The sequence below is a fragment of the Lissotriton vulgaris genome, chromosome 6 (genome assembly GCF_964263255.1).
Source record: "Lissotriton vulgaris chromosome 6, aLisVul1.2, whole genome shotgun sequence".
Taxonomy (NCBI): Eukaryota; Metazoa; Chordata; class Amphibia; order Caudata; family Salamandridae; genus Lissotriton; species Lissotriton vulgaris.
The window spans coordinates 208553380-208578820 of NC_141694.1; the positions used below are offsets into that span (position 1 = coordinate 208553380).

A 25441-nucleotide genomic window follows, 5' to 3' on the forward strand; every position below is an offset into this window, starting at 1 on the left:
TACCCCAAAGCAGTGCTCCTCGGAAGCAGACTGCTGAAAAGATACCTTGTGCCCTGTTTAAGATGTTGAACATAGAGATAATTAATCCCTTACAAAGTCTGTCTTAAGCCCAGTGATGCTTGAACTGAATCAGGTATTGACAGACATCCGGGCATATTTACTAAGGGCTTGTGTTGCCCTTGCGTGACACAAGTCATTGCATGGTAGCACAAGTCCTTAAATGGTATTTCCTAAGCCAGACAAAGCCACTTTGTATGGTTCTGTGTTATTTAGTAAATCCAAAGTAACGAAAGGCAGTGCATATCGCTGCCTTGAGCAACCTCGTGGAAGGGAGGAGTTCCATAGGTGGAGTGTGGGCGGTTCCCATGCATTCACACATGGTTTTTGACAAAAGGATTGAGCCAAAATTCTGTGCCTTCCTGACCAAGGTGTAACGAGGAGAAATTTCTTTATTTCTCCTTGTTACTTACTGTATCTATGCATGCTGCATTCTACAGCACAGATTGAATACTGAAAATGCCTCAAAGAATTGTTTTTGTGCAGGAACCCTTCCTACAATCCTTACATAATGGTGCAAAGGTGCCTGCTTTGTAGCTATCCTGCAACAAGTGTGCCAACAATAGGAGACAGAAGAAAGCACCATATCTTTTTTGTTGTCTCCATTTCAGACAGCATGGTGGAGCAAGTTGTCTTACTGCATTGCCTGAAATATTAGTTAGTATTACTCCAGGGTCTTTGTGAATTACAGAAGCTGCATGTGGTTGCACAAAAATGACATGCACTGCATTCCCACACCTGTCGACCTCAGCATAGATTGGGGGCTGCTCATTTTCTCTGCAGTTTTGACTCGACTTTTGGGTACATGAATATTTCCTTGAACAATGGTGCCAAGAATAAGACTGCGTGCTTTACAGTAGAAGGTCTGTTATAGCTCAGTGTTGAGCCTTTCAGATTAATGAATGCACCAAATACCTTTCAAAGTTTTGGCACCCATTCATGCAGTTTCAGGTTTTCAGCAACATGACCATTCCACATCACACCAGGGGTGATGTCTACTGGCTGCCCCTTCCACATTAAGCCCAAATATTTGGAGCCAATATTTCCCCTTTCTGAGGAAATATCTTAATAAATGTTCATGTTCACAAATAGTATGTGTTCACAAACATTGAAACATGTGCTTACTGGAGATAGTTCAAAATCATCTTTGGGACCTGTGTCATTAAGGTTTTCCTTGCCTGGTCTTAAACATTAGTTTATATGAATTGATGAATGCAAGGTGGAGGATGGCTGCTGCCCACAGAAAAATAGGGTCCCATTCTCCACTTACTTTTCTTCCTTCTTCTGTTGTCTTCAGGACCTGCCTGAGGGGAGTCCTCAAGGTTTCCAACCATAGCATGCCTAACCCTCTGGGTGTTGTTGAGGGCCAACTGCATGTAGGAACTTGCCACCACTGTCTAATCCAGAAAGAGTTTAAGAGGTGCCGCTCCCATAAACACCGCTGAGGAGATGAAACTCTGCCTGTCCCTGATTGGCAGAGGGCTGCTGCCCAACTACCAAAGCGTTGAACATTTAAGTTGGACCCCCTCTGTCTTTAGAGGGAGATCTACACAAACAGTAAACAGACCCATGTGGACTCTTTCGTGGCGATTCCAGAACATGAAAGTGTGCGGTGCCCATTTTCTCAAGGCTAAAAGCTAATAAATGCCTTACTGGCATAGCGTACTGCTGCTTATCAGCTTGACTGCATGAAAGGCTCCAAACTTCCCAAGGAGACTAGCAATATAGAGACAGTGTTTAGTGGCCCTTTCTCCCCCTCACCACAAGCCATGGCAGAGCTACTCCAAGAACCACATCAATAAGTACAGGCAAATTCAGTGGTGACACTGACTGGTAAGCACTTTCCCTCCACTCACAACCTTTTATTATTTATTTGGCCTTCAGTCTTGCTGAATTGAGAAGGATCTGACTAGTCCCTTTGTGCACCCACTGTACTCACATACCTCTGCGTAAAACTGCAGTCTGCCCCATTCTGTATCTGCAGAGTTGTTTCCTCCTGAATGTGGTTCAACTAACCAGGAGTCTCTAGGACACCCTAGTTGGGAGATATCCATATATCACTAAACCTATACTGGAAGATGAACTTATCTTTCTGGTCACCCTATTCCACTCAAAACTTCTGATACAGTCGTATTTGTCTTAACAGAGTTACTTTGTATCTATTTTACTATTGCCCACTGTCTTACTCCTAATCATGTTTGGTGCTCATGGCCAATAGGATCGTGAGCAGAAAAAAGTTGGGGACCATATACCAACTAATGAGATTTTGGTGGGAGTATTGTTCTCTTCCATTTTGCAGCATGTTGTTCATGGTCCTTTAACAATCACTAAAGATATATATTTGCCACTCTTTTCCATAGTGTTGAACAATCTCTTGTGCTGACATTAACTGCACTGTGTTACCCTTCTGTTTCTTTTTCAGGTGCATTCTTGTCCCTCCAATCATCTAATGAATGTAAATGTTATAAAGCGTGACCCTCCAGGGTTCATGGTTGACCATTGTCAACTCTGTTTACCTTTTAAACTGTGAGAATTGTGTCATCTGTGTGTCACTTTTATTGTGCATGTTTACATATTTTGAAATATTAATAAAGTGTTGTGTCTTTACTGAAAGTCATATCCCTGGCTATACATGCATAGCTCTATTGCAACTGTGATGCCAAACTGTCACATTCAACCTTATAGCATATCCACAAAATAACTATGACTGTTTGTCCACAGCTATCGAGAAAGTAAAGAGGCCTGGAAGACCAATTTTCCATCGCAGAATGATGCTCTTGTATCCTGCTTAGTGGGGAACACTACAAATATCACCTTTAATATTGCCTTGTTGTCCCAGCATCAAAACAATCAGAGAAAAGGGCTGACTGGTGGAGGAAAGACATTAATAGCGGTCTAGCAGAATAAGGCTAATAGTGGTACGTAAGAGAAGAGTGCTGTGTATCAGGATAGGTTTTTTGATGGACAGTTGTCTATAATGTCACGTGGGCCCCTTTATGTAAAACAACACTCAATAAACTGTACACCTATATTGACATACATTGGTGCTAGTACGTAGGGCTGCATGCAATTCCAATGGTTGAATCTTTGAAATTATGAGTTGAAAGAAGCAGCTGGGCACATCATCCAGTTAAAATTGTTATATTCCATCCACCCATACTAGATATTAACAGTTCGCGTAAACATCTTTTCTAACATGAGTAAAAATCCAACATTTGCTGCTCATGTTTCCTGGCTTTTTGCTTTAAAATGTATCACACACCTTGTGAAATACTTATGAAAATATTTCTCCTAAACAAATACAAAATCAGACTATAATGGGCTTATTAACAAGCCCAGTGCTCCGCCCGAACGTCACTTTTATTGACGTTCTGGCGGCGCACTGGGCTTATCCATATGTATGAGGCCACGTAAAGCAACCCTGCATGGCTTTACCTGGCCTCATAGATATGGAGTAGGCCCACACAGCACAAGTCGCTGTGTTGCCTCACACTGTGATGGGGAGCCGTTCCACGGGCGGTATGGTGGGTGTTCCCACTCAACACCTACGCCATTTGACATATTCCCAGATGTACAACACGCAGTGAGCCTGGGAATGTGTCAAAAGCCTACACCTCCCCAGGGGAGGCATAGAAGAGGTGCAACGAGGAGAAATAACATTATTTTTCCTCGTTTTATCCTCTTTCTATGTGTGCTCCTTCAGCAGCACACTTAGAAAGAGGAAATTGCCTCCATTGATTGTTTTTGTGCAGGAATGCTTCTCTTCCTGCACAAAAACAATCATCCCAACAATGCATACAGCCTTGCACCATGGTGCAAGGGTGCCTGCGTTGGCACAAGGAAGCCCTTTGAGAGCCAGCGCACTAAAAGAGGACAGGAATGCACTGTTTCATATAAATATGATGCAGTCCTGCCCTTTTCTTTTGCCATAGAGCAGTGCATCAGAAAGACTTGTGGTGCTGCCCTACACCAAAAATATTGTAAATGAGGCCCTCAGTGATTAAGAGTGAATTGAACGGAGATCGATGCAGTGGAGATGAGTTGGGCAGGACGCTGAGAAGGGGTGGGCCAAAGGAAAAATAAATAGGGCCTCATTTATGAGTTTTTGATGGAGTGCAGTGCAGAGCAGCAAGGCACTTTGCTGCACTGCCCTGCATCAAAACGAAAGGGCAGGAATGTGCCGTATTTATGATATATAGTGCATTTCTGTCCTTTCCCACAGAGCTGGCGCCATTTTGGCTGCCTTGTGCCAACACAAACACCCCTACATCATAGTGCAAGGGTGTCTGCATTGTTGGCAGGATTGTTTTTGTGCAGGAAGGAGGACCTTCCTGCACAACAACAATCCATGGAGGCTTTCCACTTACTGTTTGTAAGAAAGAGGAAACAACTAGGAGAAATAAAGTTATTTCTCCATAGAAAGAGGAAACAACTAGTAGAAATATAGTTATTTCTCCTCGTTAGACCTCCGCTGGCGAGGTGCGCGGTTTTGATACATTCCCAGGTTTACACTTCCTTGTAAATCTGTGAATGCGTCAAAACTCATGGGTGTTGCATAGGAAAACCCACCATAATGCCCATGGAACAGACCCCCTGACGTGGTGGAAGGCAATGCAGCGACTTGCGCTGCGTTGTCTTACACCATATCTACGAGGCCATGAAAAGCCACACAAAGACTATCATAAAAGGTGCACACTGGCGTGCAAGGGGCTTGTAAATAAGCGCCATAGAGTTTAAATTCTTTGGGGGTTTGGCCAAGGATCGGATGAGGGAAGACGGTTGAGCACGGATCTCAATGCCGACCCCGGCAATTATCCTGACGTGGGAAAACTGAAAGGGTCCCTAAACACCTAGAAAGGTGTCGCAAGGGGGCAGGGGGCCACCACAGCACTGACAGAGGAATTTATGCCCTGTTAGCCATGAAACAGATGAAGTGGCTGGTGTGTTAGAGGAGGCGCAGGATGGTGGCCGTGGCGAAGGAGGAACATTCAGAGGAGGCATTGTGAGGCGGTTTCGCAGCTTGCCGCGAGAGCAACGGAGATTGGCCGTGGGCACAGCTGCAATAATACAGATCAAGGGCTCTAGAGGACTGGAGTTGCATATAGCCGATGCGCGGCAGAATGACCAGATGCAAGCTGTGACTGGAGGACAGGGACAGGCTCTGGACGAGTCAGCCGAATGAGGAGGCGGCCAGGCAGAAACGCAGGGAATGAAGGTACCGATCGAGGTGCTAGGACGCCTAGAGTGAAATTTGGGCTCAAAGTGCTTGGCAGACCGGACGGGCGATTAGCTGTCTTGGATGCCTGTAGTGGAAGAGCTCCTGAGGAGGCAGGCAGCACCATGTGAAGCTGCACATGCCTGCATTGAGGGGCCGGCAGTCCGCCTACACTCGGCGGAGACAAGTCAGGAAGACTTGCCTGGCTGCTAACCAGAGGGAGCTGGAGGTGCAAATGCGGGCGGGCAGTTGCCGCAGAGCAACGCAGTGCCAGTGTGGATGGAGAGGAGACGCTTGTAGGTAATCTATCACATTTACCATCACAGGCGTGCCTTTACCGGAGGTGAACAGCTGATAGACTGGAGGAGCGGGCCGCCATTTTGGGCTCGTCAGTGATTGAAAGAGCCAGCTGCGCCTCACAGACTGAGTGGTGCGGGTGAACGTACAAGAGAGAGGCGGAATTCACCCTGGAGGGATCTAAACGCACTATCAGGCTGTGAGGAAGGCACCAGACACTGTTTATAACAGCACACACCGGGGAGAGCTGGACAGGAATAATAATTGAGGAGCAGAGAGCCCACTCACTGCAAGCAGGATTGTGGGGGTCAACATAACATAAGAAATCGGAATGTGCAGAGGGAGGCCTTGAAGCAGTAGGAAAGCGGATGCTGGGGTGCCGATCTCGCTAAGAGGTTTTGGCCCAGGTCTCCAGCATAAGGAGGGCACATTGGAATTGCTGGATACAGGACCATGAGGTGGGGATTAAGGACATACTCTGATTGAGACTCTTCAAGTGGAAATGAGTGGGAGACAGCTGCACTATAGCGACGAGGGCAGGGTGGTGGAGGCTGTATAATGTGAAGACTCTGGACAGGGGCATAATGGTGACACTGGACCCTAAATCATCTCCCCAACTCCTGTGGGTGAAAATATTGTCACCAGGGGAGGCCCGGATTCCTAGCGGAGCACTGTCTAGAGTTGGACCTGTGGCGGTGAGTGAAATCAAGGGGAGAGCTGGAGCATCAAGTGAATAGCAGATGGGGGTGCCTATGAGAGAAGTCAGAGGGTGGAGACCTACATGCTGAGAGGAAGGCACTGAGTTGGTCTGGGTGGCCTTCATTGTTGGAGGCACAACTTAATATTGACGTAGGGCAAGTGCGCCCTTGGCATTGGCAGGAAGGTTCTCTTGGGTGCTGGAACTTACCCTTCAATCACTAATGGGGAAGCCCAGGGGGAAGCAGACAAGGGCGGTCCCAGAGCTGAAAGAAGATACAGGCCCATCTGAGAAGCAGATGGGGCCATTACAGCCAAAGGAGGGCATATTGCAACAACAAGTGGACCAAAAACTTAAGGCCATTACCTACACCAGGAAGCTCTCTAGCTGGACATTGCGCATATGGCACAAGGGCTTGTATTGCTCCTAGCTGATCATGCTAAACTTGTGGACAGGGTGAAGCAGACGGAAGGCACACTAAAAACCCTGGAACCTGCCCAGAAGGCGATGACAGCACAGATGACGGATGTCCAGATTCGCTTGCAAACCCTGGAACGGAGAGCAGAAGATGCCGAAGGGAGGAATCGAAGGAACAAATTCCGAGTAGTGGGGCTGCCGGAAGGAGTGGAGGGGACCAACATGGTGAACTATCTGGAGGCATGGTTGAGAACGGAGGTTGCACCTGAAGGCCTATCGTCGTTCTAAACTTTGGAAAGAGCACACAGAGTCCCGGCCCGACCACTAGCTCCTGGAAGGCCGCCTAGACCAGTGGTGGCTAGACTACTCCACTACAAAGACAGGGACCTCCTGCTCCAGAGAGCATGAACCATGGGCCCCTACAAGGTGGGCAATAGCAAGGTGACGTTATTCCCGGACTATGCGCTTGAAGTACAGCGCCGCAGAGCTTCGGTCTTGGAGGTCAAAAGAGCGCTCCAAGAAAAGGGTCTCCAGTATTCCCTGATGATAGTTTGGGATGGCAAGACAGATTTTCAGGATAGTCCTGAGGAGGCCTGGACAAGGTTGGAGTCATATAGAGCAGGAACAGGGGAAGCGCGCATGACATGAACACACATATGGAGGGACCGCAAACGCGCAGATCAAGGCGCGCAGGAAGTCGCCGCCATGCAGCTCCAAAACCCACAACGACGCAGAACGAAACAGAATGCACTGCCGCTTTGCAGGCAGCCGCAGCCATATCGCAAAAACAAGGACTAGAGACACCAATGGTTTCAGCATCGGAGAAGGGATCGCTGGAATGGGACACTGCAGAGTCGGAGACAGGGAGTGTTGGCTTTCCACATGTGACGTCTGGGGCAGCAGGTGAGATGGTAGATTCTTGAAATTGTGAACTGGGCTGTAGGGATGCAAAATGGGGGAGGGGATTGCTGCAGATCATTGGCTATACCTTGATGGACCAGCTAAAGGTGGGGCACTGATGGTTAGAGAGATTACTACGGTCTGCTGAGAACAGGTTGATACGGTCCTGCTCTATAGTTTCCTCAGAAGGGGCCGACTAATTTACTTGGTGGGTACGGGGCAAGCTGATGGAGGAATAGGAGGTCGACCTTATTTATTTATTTATTTATTAAGCTTATTAAGCGTGACAGCTACCCAAAAAGGGTTTCCTGGCGCTGGACAGGCAAAGTGCTAGGTAGCCTAAAGTTTCAACAGTGCAAGCGTTATTGATTGAAAAGCCAGGTCTTGATGCCTCTGCGAAAGCGGACGTAGCTGGTTTCTATGCGGTTATTCAATGGGAGCGAGTTCCAAAGTGTGGGACCTAGGTAAGCAAAAGATCTGCCTCCCATTCTAGCGAGTCTAATTCTAGGAACATTAAAGTAGCCTTGGGATAAGGACCGAAGGTGGCGAGAGGGAGTCTAGGTATGGACAAGGGATTGTAAGTACAGTGGAGCTGTGCCCAATTTGATTTTAAACATGTAGCTCAGGGTTTTGAATTTAATTCAACTCTCTACCCTGAGCCAATGTAAATCACGGAGGTTTCCAGAGATGTGGGCTGTTCTGGAAATTTTGCACAGCAGTCTTGCGGCGGCGTTTTGAACCAGCTGTAGTCGTCTTGTCACTGCCTTGTTAGCCCCTAGGTAAAGGACATTTCCGTAGCCCAGCCGAGAAGTTATAAGGGCATGGACCACAGCTTTTTGGGTGTCGCTTAACAGCATCTAGATGATTTTCTTTAGCCACCGCAAGATTGTAAAGCAGGTGGCCGAGACCTTGTTTACCTGATGGTGCATAGTCAAAGCATTGTCAATGGTAAAACCCAGATTGCGTACATGGTCTGATGGGAGAGGGAGGGAGCCCATCTCAGTAGGCCAGTGTTTGGTACTCCATAGGTCCTGTTTTTGACCCAGAATCAGGACTTCGGTCTTACCACCGTTCAATTTAAGTAGATTGTTGTTCATCCAGGTGGCAATTTTCCCTAAGCCTGACTGAAGGAGGGATGTGGAGCCAGGGCCCGGGTTTGAAAGGGAGAATGAAATCTGGGAGTCATCAGCATATGTGAATAGGGTGAGACCTGCTTGTTCCGCGAAATGGGCCAACGGTTTAACATACAGATTAAAAAGTAGAGGGCTGAGCACTGAGCCCTGGGGAACACCATAGGGAGACGCATGAATTTTAGAGGTTGCCGTGTTAGAGAAAATTTGAAACGTGCGGTGTGCCAGGAAAGAGGAAAGCCAGCTCAGTGCAGGGCCGCAAATGCCCAGTGAAGTTAATGTCTCTATGAGTATGGTATGGGAAATAGTATTGAATGCTGTGCTGAGGTCGAGTAGTATCAGCGCAACTGTGTCTCCTCTGTCTAGGTGATGGTGCAGGTTCTCCGTAACTCCTAACAGCGTTGTGTCAGTGGAGAAACCAGGTCGGAGCCCAGATTGCGAGGGATGAAGAATGTGGTTCACTTCCCTGAACTGGGCGAGATGGGAATGGATGTGCCTCTCAAGAATCTTGGAGAAGGCTGGCAGAAGAGAAATGGGGCGGAAGTTGGGCAGGACACTTGGGTCTGCCGTGGGCTTTTTGAGAAGAGGCTCTAGGCCCACTCCCCTAATTTTGTGTGGGTGTGGTTCCCTGGTTTTTACTAAAGGAACAGTTAGCAGTTTGGATGGGTACTAGTGTTGCAGCTCCTGTCCTGGGATGGGGTCGTTGGGGGGGTCTTTGGGGTTTGGTTGGGGTAGTTAGACCCACCGGTGTGTTCCAATATGGGGAGCAGAGACTAAGGAGGAACTGGTTACAGCATGGGGTTGTTACATGACTTGAAATGTGTTTCCTGGAATGTGCGAGGGCTCCACACAATGCAACAACGCCATAGAGTGCATGCTTATCTAATAAGACGGGGGACTCATACAGCCTTTCTCCAGGAGACACATATTAATCAAACTGAGGGGCTAGCACTGAAACGTAGGTGGAGGGGGCAATTGTTTTATACGACCTACTGGCATATGCCTGGGGAGCATTGATATGGGTCAGAGCGGGAGTGCCATTCCAACCGATACAACAATTGGTGGATCCAGAGGGGAGGTTTGTGGTGGTGGTGGGTCACCTAAATGGTGTTGATGTGACGCTGAGTAGTGTATACGCACCGAACGTGGATCAGGTTTCTTTCTTTGGGCATTTATCAGGGAGATTAGCCCCCTATCTAGCTGGCTCAATATTGATGGGAGGGAACTTTAACTCAATTGAGGATGTAGCGAAGGATAAATCTCACCCCCACTCCCCGATGCCCCCATACATAGACTGTCCAAGGTTAGACATGCATGGCAGGATAAATGGGGGCTGGTAGACAGGTGGCGTGCACATCATTTATAGGAGCGGGATTACTCCTACTATTCTGGCCTCCATGAACTGTATGTGTGGCTTGATGCGATATGCACCCCTGATGTACATGCCAAAGTAATCCACAGTGAATATTTAACTAGAACAGTGTCGGATCATAGCCCTCTTTTAGTGCAGATATGATGGGTCAGAGAGAGAACTGTGATAGGAACCTGGTGGTTGCGGCTGGAAACACTGGAAGATCCAGCCTTTTGCGAAGACCTTAAAACGGGAATATGACAATATTTTACAGAGAATGAGGGCACTGCGACTACAGTGGCAGCTGAGTGGGATGCTTTTAAGGTGATAGTTTGAGAACCATGCATTGCCAAGATGGTGGGGGTGAGGAAAATGCTACTAAATGATATAGAGGAGGCAGAACGCAGGTTGCGTAGTGCCGAGATGGCTAGACCTGAGGACTTAGATGTACAGAGAGAGGTCCTAGAGGCTAGAGAAGCAGTGGCGGTCCAAGTCGAAAGGCTGCACTCCTTTGACTACAAGTCATATCAGGCGAGGGTACATGCAGAAGGAGACAAGACAAGCGCGCTGCTGGCATGGTTGGCCAATCCGAATCCCCGGGGAACACCTATACTGGGACTTACAGCTCTGTCGGGCGAAATGGTGTATACACAGCAGGGGATAAATGGTTTGTTTCTGAATTACTACACTGAGCTCTATAGCAGCAAGCTATGAAAGGATGGGGAGAATGCAGGGGAGTTCTTCTCTGAATTATCCCTCCCTAAACTGGAGAAGGAGCAAGAAGACATATTAGGGCAAGAGATTACACTCTGAGAAATTTGAAGTGCATATGGCGCGTAGTAAAACGCCTAGGGTGTATGGCCTACCAATAGAATTTTACTCTGCGTATGTTGATTGCTTAGCCCCACGACGGTTGAAGATGTATCAGGAGGCACCGAAGGAGGGGAAACTACCAGCAACCCCTCGAGAGGCTATTATCATCCCGTTGTTGAAGCCCGGGAGAAAACCATCGGATATGTCTGCATATCGCCCACTATCAATGTTGACCACTGACTACAAAATTTTGAGTAGGATCCTTGCAGCCCAGCTTCTCGCGTACATAAAGCAGCTGGTTCATCCGGACCAGGCGGGCTTCATCCCCACACTAAACACAACTGTTAATGTGGGGCGACTGCTTCGTATTTTGGATGGGGACCACAGTTCGGCGCCTTGCGCAGTGGTCTTATCAGTAGGATTTTGATAGCCTAGAGTGGCCATTCCTGTTTCAGGTCATGCGAGTGATGGGCTTGGGAGAGGCTTTCGTGGGGTGGACCCAGATCCTTTACAACTCAGCGACAACCCAAGTTGGACTGGGGCGACGGTTTTGCAAGCCTGCTCGGTGGGACGGGGAATGGGACAGGGGACAGGGGTGTTCGCTGTCTCCATTGTTGTTTGCTCTTGCCATGGAACCCCTGGCTGCGCATGCCAGATCGGGGACGCCCTACGCTGGCCTAGAATTGCGCAGCATATCTTGCTATACTCATGTTTCTGGCCAATACAGGAGAGGCATTGACGGGGGCGACCGAATTACTTCCCATGTTTGGCGAGGCCTCCGAGCTCCAGATGAACTGGGCAAAGACTTGTCTGTTCCCGATGAGATGATCTAGGGCGAGCCCTAATCAAGAGGGAGGCATACAATGGGAACCACACTGTTTACCTTACCTTGGGACCCACATTTATCATAAGCAAGAGGATCTCTAGGAGGGTAATGTGGGCAGAGCGCTAAGAGGGATCATAGAGAGTGTGGCATTCTGGGGTATGTTGCCGCTGTCGGTGGCGGGCGGAGTGGCACTCTTGAAGATGGTGGCACTGCCCCGGTTGCTGTATTACTTCAGGACACTGCCGATTTGGATACCAGGCTCACTATTCAAAAATATCTGGTCTTTGATGGAGGCTTTATTTGGAGAAGCGGAAGACGGCGGATGGCCTTGACAACGATGATGAGGCCCCAAGCTGAGGGGGGATGGGCGATCCCAGACTTTGAGCTATATTATTTAGCAGCCAAGCTGCAGTGGTTTACCCAGGCAGTGGCCAGGGAGTTCAGGGGCCCAGATATCCCAATGGGCCGATGGATTCCACGCCATGTGCTGTCATTTGTTATACTGGGTCAGCGGTTGAGGCTTGAAACATTAACTCATGAAGAACGGACACTGAGATTGTGCTGGATCCGAAGTCGAAGTAGAGGTGGGGTTGCTCGACCGTATGCACCGGAGATTCCTTTAGGCATGTGCACAGCCCTGCCACATGGGGAAGATTGGTCTGCGCTGTCCGAATGAGAGGAACAGGGGTTACTAATGATGGGGGACTTATATGAAGAGGGTGTCTTCTTGCCTTATCAGACACTGCAGGACAGGTATGAACTTTCCAGGGGTGACTTCTTATTGTATTAAATTCTTGTGTTGGCAATTCAACGCCGCTGGGGAGGGGGCCTATCAGAGCCGCAGACATCATTAACATGCCAGTACGTGGTGATGGCAGCAGGGACCTTCAAAGCTATAACGTGCTTGTATAGACAGATGGGGATTGATGGGAGGCAACCACTGAGCCAGTTGCAGAGGAGATGGGAGGCAGACCTGGGTAAGGAGGTCCCGGAGACGGAGTGGGCTAAGATAATGGAGAGAACGTGGAAGAGCATGCGTAATGCCAGGTTTCAGCTTACACATTTGTTCGTGTTGCATGGGGCGTATTTAACCCTGGCATGAATAAATAAGTATTTTAATGTGAACACAGCCAGATGCCCTCGATGCAACTCAGAAGAGGCGGAATTTATCCATATAATGTGGAGTTGCCCACAGTTAGGAACGTATTGGGAGGAAGTGATTGAGGTCTTGTGTGGGGTGACGGACAGACAGGTAGAATCAGACATGGGTCTGTGTATGCTACACTGGTTTCCCCATACGACCAAGACAAAAATTACGAGTAATTTCCTGGACCTGGGATTGTTAATAGCTAAAAAGGAACTAAAGAAAATTGGAAATCCAGGCAGGGACCCAACATTGAACTTTGGAAAGCAGAGTTAACTAAATGGGCAGCCAGTGAGAGCACAGTACGGTTCCAGCAAGCTAGGAGGTCTAATAATGATAAGGCACTAGAAATTGCAAAAGCCTGGGAGGCTTTGGTTATGCAGCTCCTATTACCTGAGCAGGAATCAGATGGAGAATTATTAAATATGACGGTAGGGATATCTTGAGCAAAGGGGTTGCAGTGGGGCACCTCGTAATTGCAGGAGATATTGCTATAGAACTGGGAATGACCAATATCAGACTAACCAGCTCAGAAGAGGAGGAAAGGTATTACCCCCTGATTTGTTCTGTACTAGTGCTTGTTTTCCAAATGTGATAATGTTGAACACACCGGTGGCGTGGGTTACGGAGGGCAGCAGGGGAGGGATTGATTTATAACTGGGTGGATGTATTGACTAATTGAGCTGGTGTTACATGTGTCAGAGACGAAAGGTTTGTTAAGTCAATTATATTGAGGACATTACTCACTGGTAAGATGAGTGGGCATGAAGAGACAATAAGAAATGGGGTATATAACTATGCCCAGATGCTAATGTTATGAAACAGCAAACTGTAAAATATTTAGGAAATGTATCCAGTGATAACGTTGTTTTCGTTCGTTTTGTTTGTGTTGAAGAAAACTCAATAAAATGTTTTTTTTTTAAAAATAGAGTTTCAATTCTTCCAAGCTCACCCGGGACACATGTGAGTACTGAGTACAGCTGAAAATTAGATTAGACAGGAATGATTTAACTTCAACAAGAAATGCACACAAACTGTTAACATTGGTTGTAAATAGCACTGGACCTAACATAAAAATAACGGGATTACACTCAGTTCCCATTTCTTCACAAACACTACAGCCTCTGCCGAGGATAATGATATTATTATGAAATGAAAATGATAATGTGTGTAGATATCTGGAATTCATCTATCAAGAGCTAATTATTAAAATATATGTTTGATGAGATTAAATGTTATCTATACTACTATTATAAAGAGAGAACACAAACCTTTTGGCAAGGTAAACTCGGGAACCATAGCGCCAATCCACACACCCAATACATTGTTGTAATCCTCTGGGCATGCAGATGGACATAGGCTATAGAAAATGTTAAAAAACGTAAATTTAAAAATATAACTTAAAAAAAAAGTAGTGCCCTGAAAGTAGCGCCGGCCGCGACGCTGACAGCAACGACGTAGCGCTGGCTGCAACGTACGTGATGACGAGGAGGAGCGGCAGTGAAGTGAGGAGCTCGGGGAGGAGCGGCGGCTCAGGTAAGGCTCTGGGACACGGGACGGGAGGGAGCCGGTGTGGGAGGTTGGCCCGGAACAACTGCGGTAAGGCTCAGGGTCTGGGGGCAGCATTTCAGGCTTGCGAGCACTCCCGCCCCGGCCCCCACCCACCACGATATTGTTCGGGACACAGACAATGTCGTGGCGGGCGGGGGTCGGGGCGGGAGTGCACACAAGCCTGAAATGCTGCCCCCAGCCCACTTCTGCCCCAGGCAACGCTGGGGCGGGCTGCTAGTCTTGAATAAAGCTGTAAATATGTTCATAATCTACTGATAAAGTCAAAAACAGGGACCCCCTGAAAATACTGAAAGTACCCAGGACAGGGAAAATACAATTATGAACAGTAACAATACTAGGCCACTAAAAAGCTATATGAACATCTCAAGCCCTATATATGTAGAACCATTTGATATACAATGAGAACCTGTGTACAACACAAACAGATTAACTTTCATGTTATTAATATATTTTCATGTACTGGTTAAAAATTCCTTTGTTGACATGAACACAAATCACTACAACGACCATGATGCATCATGATAAACACTTGACAATCACAAACATTAGGACATGACTATTATTAACATTTAACAAACAACAAATACAAATAGTTTAAAGTAACAGAAAAAAGCATAAATCAAAAATGATATTATTAATCTAAAAGAGTGGCTGTAGTAATTAAAAGATCTTACTTTTCTCTACGCACGTTTCAGCATCAGCGATCAAGTAGCCAACTGACAATGTTTGGACAATATCTGAATATAGACACTACATTGAGGTCACAGTTATTTTTCAGACATATCGGGCCGTACAAGTATCCCTGAAGAAACTGTGGCAACCCAGATTTCTATGTACCAGATTTATCCTTTAAAGAGAATTATTCTTTCCATTTAGTGTCCTTTTGCGGCATATCTTTGAGTAAAAGATATGGGTTTGTCTAGGAACTAAAGTGGCATTCCTGAAGAAGGTGTCTAGCACGCCGAAATGCGTCTAGAGAAAATCAAGATCTTTCCATTTCTACAGCCACTCTTTTAGATTTATAATATCATTTTTGATTTATGCTTTTTTCTGTTACATTAAACTATTTGTATTTGTTGTTTGTTAAATGTTAATAATAGCCATGGATTAATGTTTGTGATTATCAAGTGTTTATCATGATGCATCATGGTTGTTGTAGTGATTATTGTTTATGTCAACAAAGGATTTTTTAACCGTTACTTGAAAATATATCAATAAAATGAAAGTTTTAATCTATTTGTGTTGTACACTGGATCTCAATGTATATCAAATGGTTCTACATATATAGGGCTTGAGATGTTCATCTAGCCTTTTAGTGCACTGGGAGTGTTACTGTTCATAATCATAATCTATTGACGATACATTGTATATTTGTGATTGTTGTGGAAGAAAAATATTAACAAGTGTTTCCTGTTTAATTTTGTTATCACTCTGCAGTGGTCCTTTTAGCTATATAGAGACTATAAAGCACATTAAAACCATAACATGTTTCAACCATTACATTAGCTGGATTTCCAAGCTAGTTTCGACAAGGTTGGATCTGTTCAGTCAGTCAGTCAAAATTCTTTATTGCGATAACTTAATATCATACAAAGACAATGGCATAAAAAAACACAAACAAATAACATGAATTAAAAAGCAGTTAAAAAAGCAATTAAAAACAATTAAAGCATTAAAATGAGCATTTCAGATAAAAATCTCAGTACCATGTAACAAATCATTAAGACTTTGTAATTGCGTGGTATTAAAGTGCATTAATGATAAAGTACATGATAAAAGTGCAATGTCCCAAGGAATAATCCCCGCATAGATGTTCTACTAAGATACACACTGTGATCTAAAATTCGTTAATCTAAAGTTGCCATCGGCCCGACTAGTTAATAAACTAGTCTGCACTCTTGAATCTAGTATTCCTGCTCCTTATTGCTCTTACCAGGAAATTTGCCACAGAAAACATAATCCTGGGAGTATGCAGCATTTGTAGAAAAATAAGAGCAGGTCGGACCAAAATGAATCCCGCTTCCTTAAGTATAGGCACGAGAAACTGCCTCCTGGCATCGTTATAATAACTACAGAACATTATAAAGTGCATTGTGCTCTGATCTGAAAAAAGATCACATGAACATGGCGGGGCCTTTTCAGGGGTACTCCACTCAGAATAAAAACCCAGGTTAAAATGGATTAGATTAAGTCTAAAACGGGTTAAAATGAACCTATGATAAGGGTTAGTCACCACATTAAGGTAGTTGTCAGGACCACTAGGTATAGCCAGCAGAAGGCTGGCCCTGACACAGGGTTTCTGTAGCTCGACTTCCTCCCTCTCCAAGGCGAGAAGGTCTTTCATAGCAGCCTTGATGAGGACAACGTCATTGGATGTTATGGAGTCAGTGGCTGTGTATAATTCAGGCCTCCCCAACCTACAAAAACTGTCCTTGATGTACTTTAACCATCCTATCTTATGTACATTGTCCAGGGTCAAACAATCCCTTATTATGGAATGGTTTAGGGGGATTTCATGATTAAGCCACAACTTGAGCCATGCGATTAATGGGGCTATTCTAACCAAATCGCTAATGAAGCCTTCTCCTAGCTCCTGGTGGACGGTATAAGATGGGGTTGACTGCGGGACGCCCAAGACTGATCTGAAAAATCTGTTTTCCGCGGTCTGTATGGGGTCTGCTCTTTTGTACCCCCAAAGGGAGCTCCCATATGAAGCTACAGAAATACATTTGGCTTTGTATATTTTACTGATAGCTTCAAAAGGCCTGCCCCCTAGTCTTTTTGAAAAGCCATGAAGGGCCGCGGATGTTCTAGCCAGTGAAGCTACTCTACTTTTTACATGCGGGCCCCAACTACCTTTCTCATCAAAGGTGATCCCCAGATAGGGGAAAGTAGTAACCCGAACAAGTTTTTCCCTTCCACAGAAAAAGGTTTTATGGACGGATTTCCTTGAAGCCTGACCCATAAACATGATCTGGGATTTTTTTGCGTTAATTTTCAGGTCTAAGGAACCCATGAAGGATTCGAAAGCATCCAGCAGCCGTTGTAGTCCCACTCCTGTTCGCGCCAGAAGCACCGCGTCATCCGCGTACAGGAGAACTGGAATACCCTGTTCCCCAGCACGTGGAATATCGCAGGTGACCTCTCTTAGAGCGGGCTCTAAGGCATTCACATACAGCGTGAACAGTAGAGGTGCCAAGATGCAACCCTGACGGACACCTCTTTCAGAAGCAAACACATCGGTACATCTTCCGTCAGTAGAGACTCTAACTTTAGCAGACAGGCCAGAATGCAGGTCGGACAGTAAGTTGACTATACATCTGTCCAGACCCATCTCAACCAGTTTACCCCAGAGCTTAGATCTATTGACCATATCGAATGCAGAGGAGAGGTCCATGAACCCTAGGTACATGGACCCATCCTTAGCTCTGGTGTATTTCTCAATCAATAGATGGAGATTGAGGCACTGGTCCAGGGTACTTCTCTTGGGTCTAAACCCGTATTGGACATTGCTCAGGATGTTGTTCTCGGTGGCCCATATGTTCAGTTTTGCTAGTAGTACTCTCCCTAGGATTTTAACTGTGGAGTCTATCAGTGAAATGGGCCTATAGCATACAGGGTCCTGCCTATTGCCTTTTTTAAAAACCGGAATAATAGTTGAAGTTTTCCAGGACTTCGGGATGTTGTCACGGTTTAAGGCGTTAAAAACCCTGCAAAGCAATCTTGACCAGAAGTTGGGGAAACATTTAAAGGCGTCGGCCGGAACACCATCCGGTCCCGGTGCCTTTTTTGTCTGTGTGCGACTAATGGCATCTAAAATGTCCTCAACTTCAAAGTGCGGGTAGTTACCCAGTGTGGTAATAGACTCTTCATGAACACTATAATTGGCTAGGGACTGGCCTGAATATATGTCTCTAAAGTGTTGAATCCATTCCTGATCTGGAATATTTGCTTCCAAAGGGGAGTTATCCTCGCCTGTAAGAAGGGGTTGATTAACAATTCTCCAGAACTCCCCACTATTTTTTAGTATGGCTGGATCTGTAAGTTGCGCCCAAGCTTCATCTTTAAGCTCTTTCTTTCTGGCTGCAATAGCTTTTTTATATAAGGCCCTACTAATCCTAATAAGGTCGCGATCCTTTGGATCGGATTTGAGGGCGTTAAGCAGCGCAGAATGTGCTAGGGAACAACTGTGATCAAACCATCTTTTAAGAGGTTTTGTCTTAGTCTTACTGATCACAGAGAGCCTACCATTTATCTTACAGCATATGTTAGTAAATGCGAGAATGACATCCCCATCATTAGCATCAGTCGATAAGCAGACCCCAACCTCTTCCTCAGCATCTAACAAAAGTTCCTGAATGAACGGTTCAGGGGTTATGCTGTCCCATTTGAGCCTGCGTCTTTGATCCTTCACTATGATTGGTCCATCCATATAGGTTGAACCATGGATGCGTCCCAATAATTCACCCTCTCCTATGTCCAGAGAAACTGGGTTGTGGTCACTAAAAACAGATATCACAGTTCTATACATAAAAACATTGGATAAAAAGCATGCAGAGATAAAAATATAATCAATGATAGAGCCATTGTCTGAGCCCTTAAAGGTAGGGGCCCTGACCTCCTCCCCACAACTAGATTCATAAAGGTTCCACCTAGCAAGAAAATTTTCTAGACATTCCCCCTGCTTATTGTGCGCCAGATGGACCATAGCACTGTTCGGGGGGGAGTCAATGTCATCACAAACACAAAATAGTGAACAAGGATGTATATTAAAATCCCCCAAGAAAATAATTTCAAATACATTAACATCCTCACTATAGACTGACAGAAAATCATCCAATCTACCGAGACTGTGTGACGTACAATCGGCAGCATTGGAGTTATAAAAATTAATAAACAAAATATTAGGAGACTCAGCACGAGACAATTCAACGATAAGGCAATGTTCTGAACCTGAGGCTAGTACCTTAAGACATCCCTTGATATCAAGTTTAAACAGGCTAATCAAGCCCCCCTTAGCCCTTCCTGCTGAGCTAGCCACAGCAGGAATACTAAAGTAACTGAAGCCATCAAGAGAAAAGGTGTTGTTAGTGTCCCAGGTTTCCTGAAAGGCGACAACGTCATACTTGGATATGAAGTCTAACCAGGTTGCATTATCTGCCTTTGTCTTAATGCCAGCAATGTTCCAGGTAAGGATACTAAAAACAGGCACATTGGTCCTAGGCTTTACAAGTTGTTCTGACTGAAGTCAATCATTATGGTCTAAAAGTGAGAGAGGTGCAAAGCGATTGGACAGTAAGAGGGGTTGAACAAAAGGATTTTGAAACCCTTGGGGTACAGAATGATTCACTGTATTACGAGTTTGTTCAAAACCCCATCTCTGGTGTGTATCAGGGTTAGAGTCCCAGGCAAAAGCTGGTGTTTTAGGGTATGTGACATTCTGTTGTTCACCATAAAAGAATTTAAGTGTCAATGGTACAACAGAACCCTGCCTACGCTGTGGTGGGAGTAAGTTGATTAGGATGTTAGGTAACACCCCTGTGTGAGTACAACTTACTGCCACACAGTCCCCCTTGAATTTTTTAGGGCGATTACCCAGCCATGAGACCCTTTTGGCTGTTTTAATTTCCTGGGCCAGCTGCCGCCCACCCCCTGGAGCTAATCTCATATTTGTTGTTAGCCACTGTAGGGCTTTATTAGACAGGGAAGATGGAGATTCCTCAGTACCAGCTTCTAGTGGTGGAACGTTCGCCAGAACTAGGACGACCGGAGAGGCTTCAACTATAAATTGAAGTGGGTCAGTTGGTTGGTCTTGAGCAGGGGGTATCTCAACCGTTAAGGAGCCCTCCCCTCTGCTGGTACCTAAACTACTAGAAGGTTGGTCAGGAAGCTGGGGTGGTGTATTACTAGGGGCTACAACTGGAATCACCCTCTCTTGTTCGTCCTCCTGACTTCTGCTATTACCCATATTTACCACAGCTGTCATAACACAGTCAACCCCCTCAGTTAGTTTGTTCATCTGCCCTCCCAACTTTTTAATCTCGGATTGAAGTTTATCAATTTTAGAGAGCAAAGGCTTGACGATGGTTTTAATTTTCAAATCGATTAACTCAGTGAGTCTATCGAGTAAGTCCTCATCAATGGTATTAGTAGACTTTGTGCGCCCCCCTCGAGTCTCCTTGGGAGGAACTTTTGGGGTATTAACCCTCTTCCTCCTGGTCCCAGATCTTAGACCACCCCGCCTAGGTGGATTTTTCTTTTTCCCGGAATCCGAACGGGAAGGAAGTTCAGTGATGGAGATGTCATCATCAGTGGGGGATGCAAGAATTTCCTGATCCTCATCGCTGACCACTTGATTCCCAAGGTCCACTAAGAGAACATCGGGACCAGATCCAGATGGTGCGTTGCTGGTCGCGAGGCCGGATTCCAGTGTTGTGGGACATATGAAACTGGCATCAGGGAAGGTCTGTAAAGAGACTATGTCCTCCGGTGATGGAGTTAGGGAGGGGGATAAACAACGTAGGTCAGGTGACTGACTAAGACCCAATGATTCTCTCCTTTGAGAGTTGATTTTTTCCACAGTAAAAGATATGGGTTTGTCTAGGAACTAAAGTGGCATTCCTGAAGAAGGTGTCTAGCACGCCGAAATGCGTGTAGAGAAAATCAAGATCTTTCCATTTCTACAGCCACTCTTTTAGATTTATAATATCATTTTTGATTTATGCTTTTTTCTGTTACATTAAACTATTTGTATTTGTTGTTTGTTAAATGTTAATAATAGCCATGGATTAATGTTTGTGATTATCAAGTGTTTATCATGATGCATCATGGTTGTTGTAGTGATTATTGTTTATGTCAACAAAGGATTTTTTAACCGTTACTTGAAAATATATCAATAAAATGAAAGTTTTAATCTATTTGTGTTGTACACTGGATCTCAATGTATATCAAATGGTTCTACATATATAGGGCTTGAGATGTTCATCTAGCCTTTTAGTGCACTGGGAGTGTTACTGTTCATAATCATAATCTATTGACGATACATTGTATATTTGTGATTGTTGTGGAAGAAAAATATTAACAAGTGTTTCCTGTTTAATTTTGTTATCACTCTGCAGTGGTCCTTTTAGCTATATAGAGACTATAAAGCACATTAAAACCATAACATGTTTCAACCATTACATTAGCTGGATTTCCAAGCTAGTTTCGACAAGGTTGGATCTGTTGTCCGTGCATAGGTGAGTGATATAAGGAAAAATGCAGAATGAAAGAAATTATTATTTTGGAAATCCGTACCTAAATTCAACTTACTGCACACCACTTAAACAATCTCAGGGACTTTTTAACAGCCATAGAACATGCAAATAAAATTCTGTTTAGGAGTCCTAAAGTTAGGAGTCCTAACTTTACCTCTCCTACACTGAGAAAAATCCTAACTTTAAGACTTTTGGTATTCACAAAAGGCATTTAGGAGTCCTAAAGTTAGGAGTCCTAACTTTACTACTACTAAACTGAGAAAAACCCTAACTTTAAGACTGTTGGATTCACAGAAGGCTTTTAGGAGTCCTAAGGTTAGGACTCCTAACTTCTGTGAATACTGAAATGTGTAAGTGCCTTCTGTGAATACCAAAATGGTAGTAAGTTTAGAATTTTGTCTTAAGTTAGTTCTGTTAGTCGGCCCAATGTTTCGACCTCAAGTCTAAGTTTCGACTTAATGTCTAACTTTACTAGTTATCAAGTTAGACATATGGTCTAAGTTTAGGCAGACATTCTGACTTAGACTAACTACTAGTAAAGTTGGACTTTAGGTCCAAACTTATACTTCAGGTCTAAACTTAGCCTTTAGGTCTACGTTTACCTTTGTGAATCGGGCGCATTATTTTTCTTTTTATCACATAAACAGAGAGAGAAGTATATTTGGAAGTGGCAATTGTTTTGAGCAGGGTGAAAATGAGATGTGCTGCTTTGGATGAAAAGGTATTACGTTTCCTATAGTTTGTAAATTATGCTGCTTAACGGGAAAATGACAGGACTCAGTAAGACAATTTGACAGCCCTGTTGCACATACAATAACACACTAAGTAGCAAAATAGCAACATAGACACAATTTTGCAAAGCAGCAATACAACTATAACAAATAAGAACACAAATAATAGCACACTGCTACTGAATACCGTTTGTTGTTGTGTTGTGCTGGTGGATCATTGTGCTGTTGTATGTTTTTGAGTTGTATGTTGTGGTTTTTGTTATGCAATGTTGTAGTAGTGTTTTGTTGCGCTAGTATAATGCGGTGATCTGTTGTTTTGTTGCTGCCGTAATTGAACTGAGGCCAGTCTGCTTAGACATACAAACACCCGTGTCATACTATTCCACTGCCACAAACCTACTCTCATGGGAAAGTGATAAAATGTCTGCATAGTGCATACCAAAAGCTCCACTATTTAACAGCTCTGATGCAAAAGTGTTCCTTAAACCTACAGGTTATCATTAAAAGAAGCTTTAAAACTCACTATAAAACCTTGGGTTTAAAATTGTTATATCAACATATACAGCCAGATCCTAGAAGCGGCCGTGGGGTCAGCCTATGACAAACACCTGGGTGCGATATATATGTTGTCCTCATAGTGGATGCTTCTTGTCCATCATTGGTTTACAGGCACAGAAATAATGTGCCCGTAATTGTCTCTGCGCCGATGCCCACGTGGCGCTGCTGTTGTGATTTCAATAATTAAAAACGCCCTCTTGGGCACTGTATCGCACAGTTCTACTTCTAAAGCTCCATATACCGTGCACGGGCATCTAAAGCGCCATTCTGTGGACGGGTGGCACGCATGTCGGAGCACTGAAATAACCTCACCCCGCACCAAATGTTAAACACCGGTACGTGGTCCTGTGAGGACCAGAAACGAGTTCTATTCCAAACTGAAGCACCGCAGATGCTGAGCACCTAATAAAACGCGTAAGCCCCGAGTTCTGGAGGCAGCGCCCTCACTAGGAAGCTAACCGCACCCTAAAGTATCACAGCAGCAGAAACTTTGAACTCCAGCTTGGATCCCAAACGTTTAAAATTACTAACTGTTGTCAGAAATTGCTTTGAAGCTTTAGAAATATGACATTTGAAAGTGACGTCTATCCGTACCGCTGAAGGAGTTTGGAAAGCACCAATTCTTGTTTCTGATTTACACGAGTAAGAAATGTTACATTTGGATTTTGTTTCGCAATGAAAAGTAGCTACAGCATACACCTAGTGTTCACTTACCTGCAGACACTTTTCCAGCTATTTTAAAGAGGGCTCTCGAATCTCTATGGGGTAGAACGTTCTCGGACTCCACTATCCCTTGTGGCGCCCCGGCCCATCCTTCCTCGTGAAGTGTCTGCGGAGGTGAACAATAAACAGGAGCGATGGCTCGCGCTCCTCGCGGCGCTGGGATCCACCTGTCTGCCTGGGAAGGTTCCAGAGGCGAAGTCGAAGATGCGGCCACGCCCCGGAGGACAACAATCGGCATGGAAGGGGATAGCTGCGATCGGGTGTCACAATCCCACAGATAGTTACAATAGGGCGGCCTAACAGTAAACAAAAAAAAAGTTATCAGTGGGCGGCATCACAACTTTACTGCCTCTCCGATAGGTTCAAAGCTTTTAAATAATTGTGCTGTTATATTCATTGCGTACAGATTTGAAATCTAGTTATTCACTGCTCTTTATATTGAAGAATGAAAACAACGTATTAATCACTTCTCTTACATCAAAGAGTGGATTTGGACTCTCTCTTTGCTTATGTTCTGCCTCGCAGGGGTCTAGAAGCCAAAAGAATGCAGTTAAAAGGAGGCCTTCTCCTTGGGTCTCCTACTAACAAAAAATCAACACTCAAAATATCCCCATTACAAAATACTGTGACCAAAATATCCTGACCAAAATATACACAATCTATACTTATAAAGGGTAAGTACAAAAATATCGAAAACAAATAGTGGTCATTTAAACACTTGTGGAAAATATCAATTTTAAAATATGTGTAAAATAAAAAAATAATATTAAATATATTAAATAGTAAAATAATTGTTTTTAAAGTCACTATATATCTTAACAAATATAACTAATAAACTTAATTAAAAAATGTAAACACACATATATAATAATTAAAATATATTTACATATATCTACTTACAAAAAAGTTATTAAACTAGTAATTTTAATTTATATTATAATTTAAAAATAAAATATAAACAAATGAATACATTTCAACAAATACCATTAACATAAAATCGTTAAAAACAAACCATTATAATTTAAAAAAATGAAACCACTTAAAATTCTTTAAATGTAGGAATACTTATTTTACACATCTTAAATATTAATAAAACATATTATAACTTTAAATAAACGAAAAAAATGATAATAAAATTATGACAGCATGACATTAATGATAAAGTATCAAATGTAATACATATACTGTTCCCACTACAATTTGTACCAAACTAATCAAACTATTAAAATGAATATATACAAAATGTAGTACTCCCACACCACACAACACAAAAAAATAAAACTGGTTAAAATGTACAACTCTTCCTCCAATAAATGCAACAGTAGCAAACGCGTTGGATTGCTGATTAGTAATATTTAGTGTACCCATTCCAGCCAGTACAACAGTAGCAAAACTGTTGGAGCGCGAAAGGATACATGTACTTTTACCACTCCAATCACTACAATAGTAGGAAAAGTGATAGATTGTGGAGGGGTAACATTTACTATTCCCACCCCAATGAGTGTAACAGTAGGGAAAGTGTTGTACAATGGAGTGGTAAAATGTACTATTCCCACTGCAGTCTGTGCAACAGAATGGAAAGTGTTGGATTGTGGAGGGGTAACATTTACTATTCCCAGTCCAATATGTGCAAAAGTTGGGAAAGTGTTGGACAGCAGAGGGGTAACATTTAATATCTCCAGTCAGTACAACAGTAGGGAAAGTGTTGGATTGTGGAGGGGTAAATTGTACCATTCCCACTCCAGTCAGTACAA

General features: G+C 44.3%; 1 long non-coding RNA gene across 1 annotated transcript in view; it reads right to left on the reverse strand.

The window, feature by feature from the left end:
• LOC147707030 (uncharacterized) overlaps window positions 1-23797 on the reverse strand; it is a 121204-nt gene extending 97407 nt beyond the window's left edge. Inside the window, exon 1 of the long non-coding RNA XR_015296435.1 lies at window positions 23679-23797. This is a non-coding gene — a long non-coding RNA (uncharacterized LOC147707030). The remainder of the gene's footprint in view (window positions 1-23678) is intronic.
• Window positions 23798-25441: the final 1644 nt, after the last annotated feature.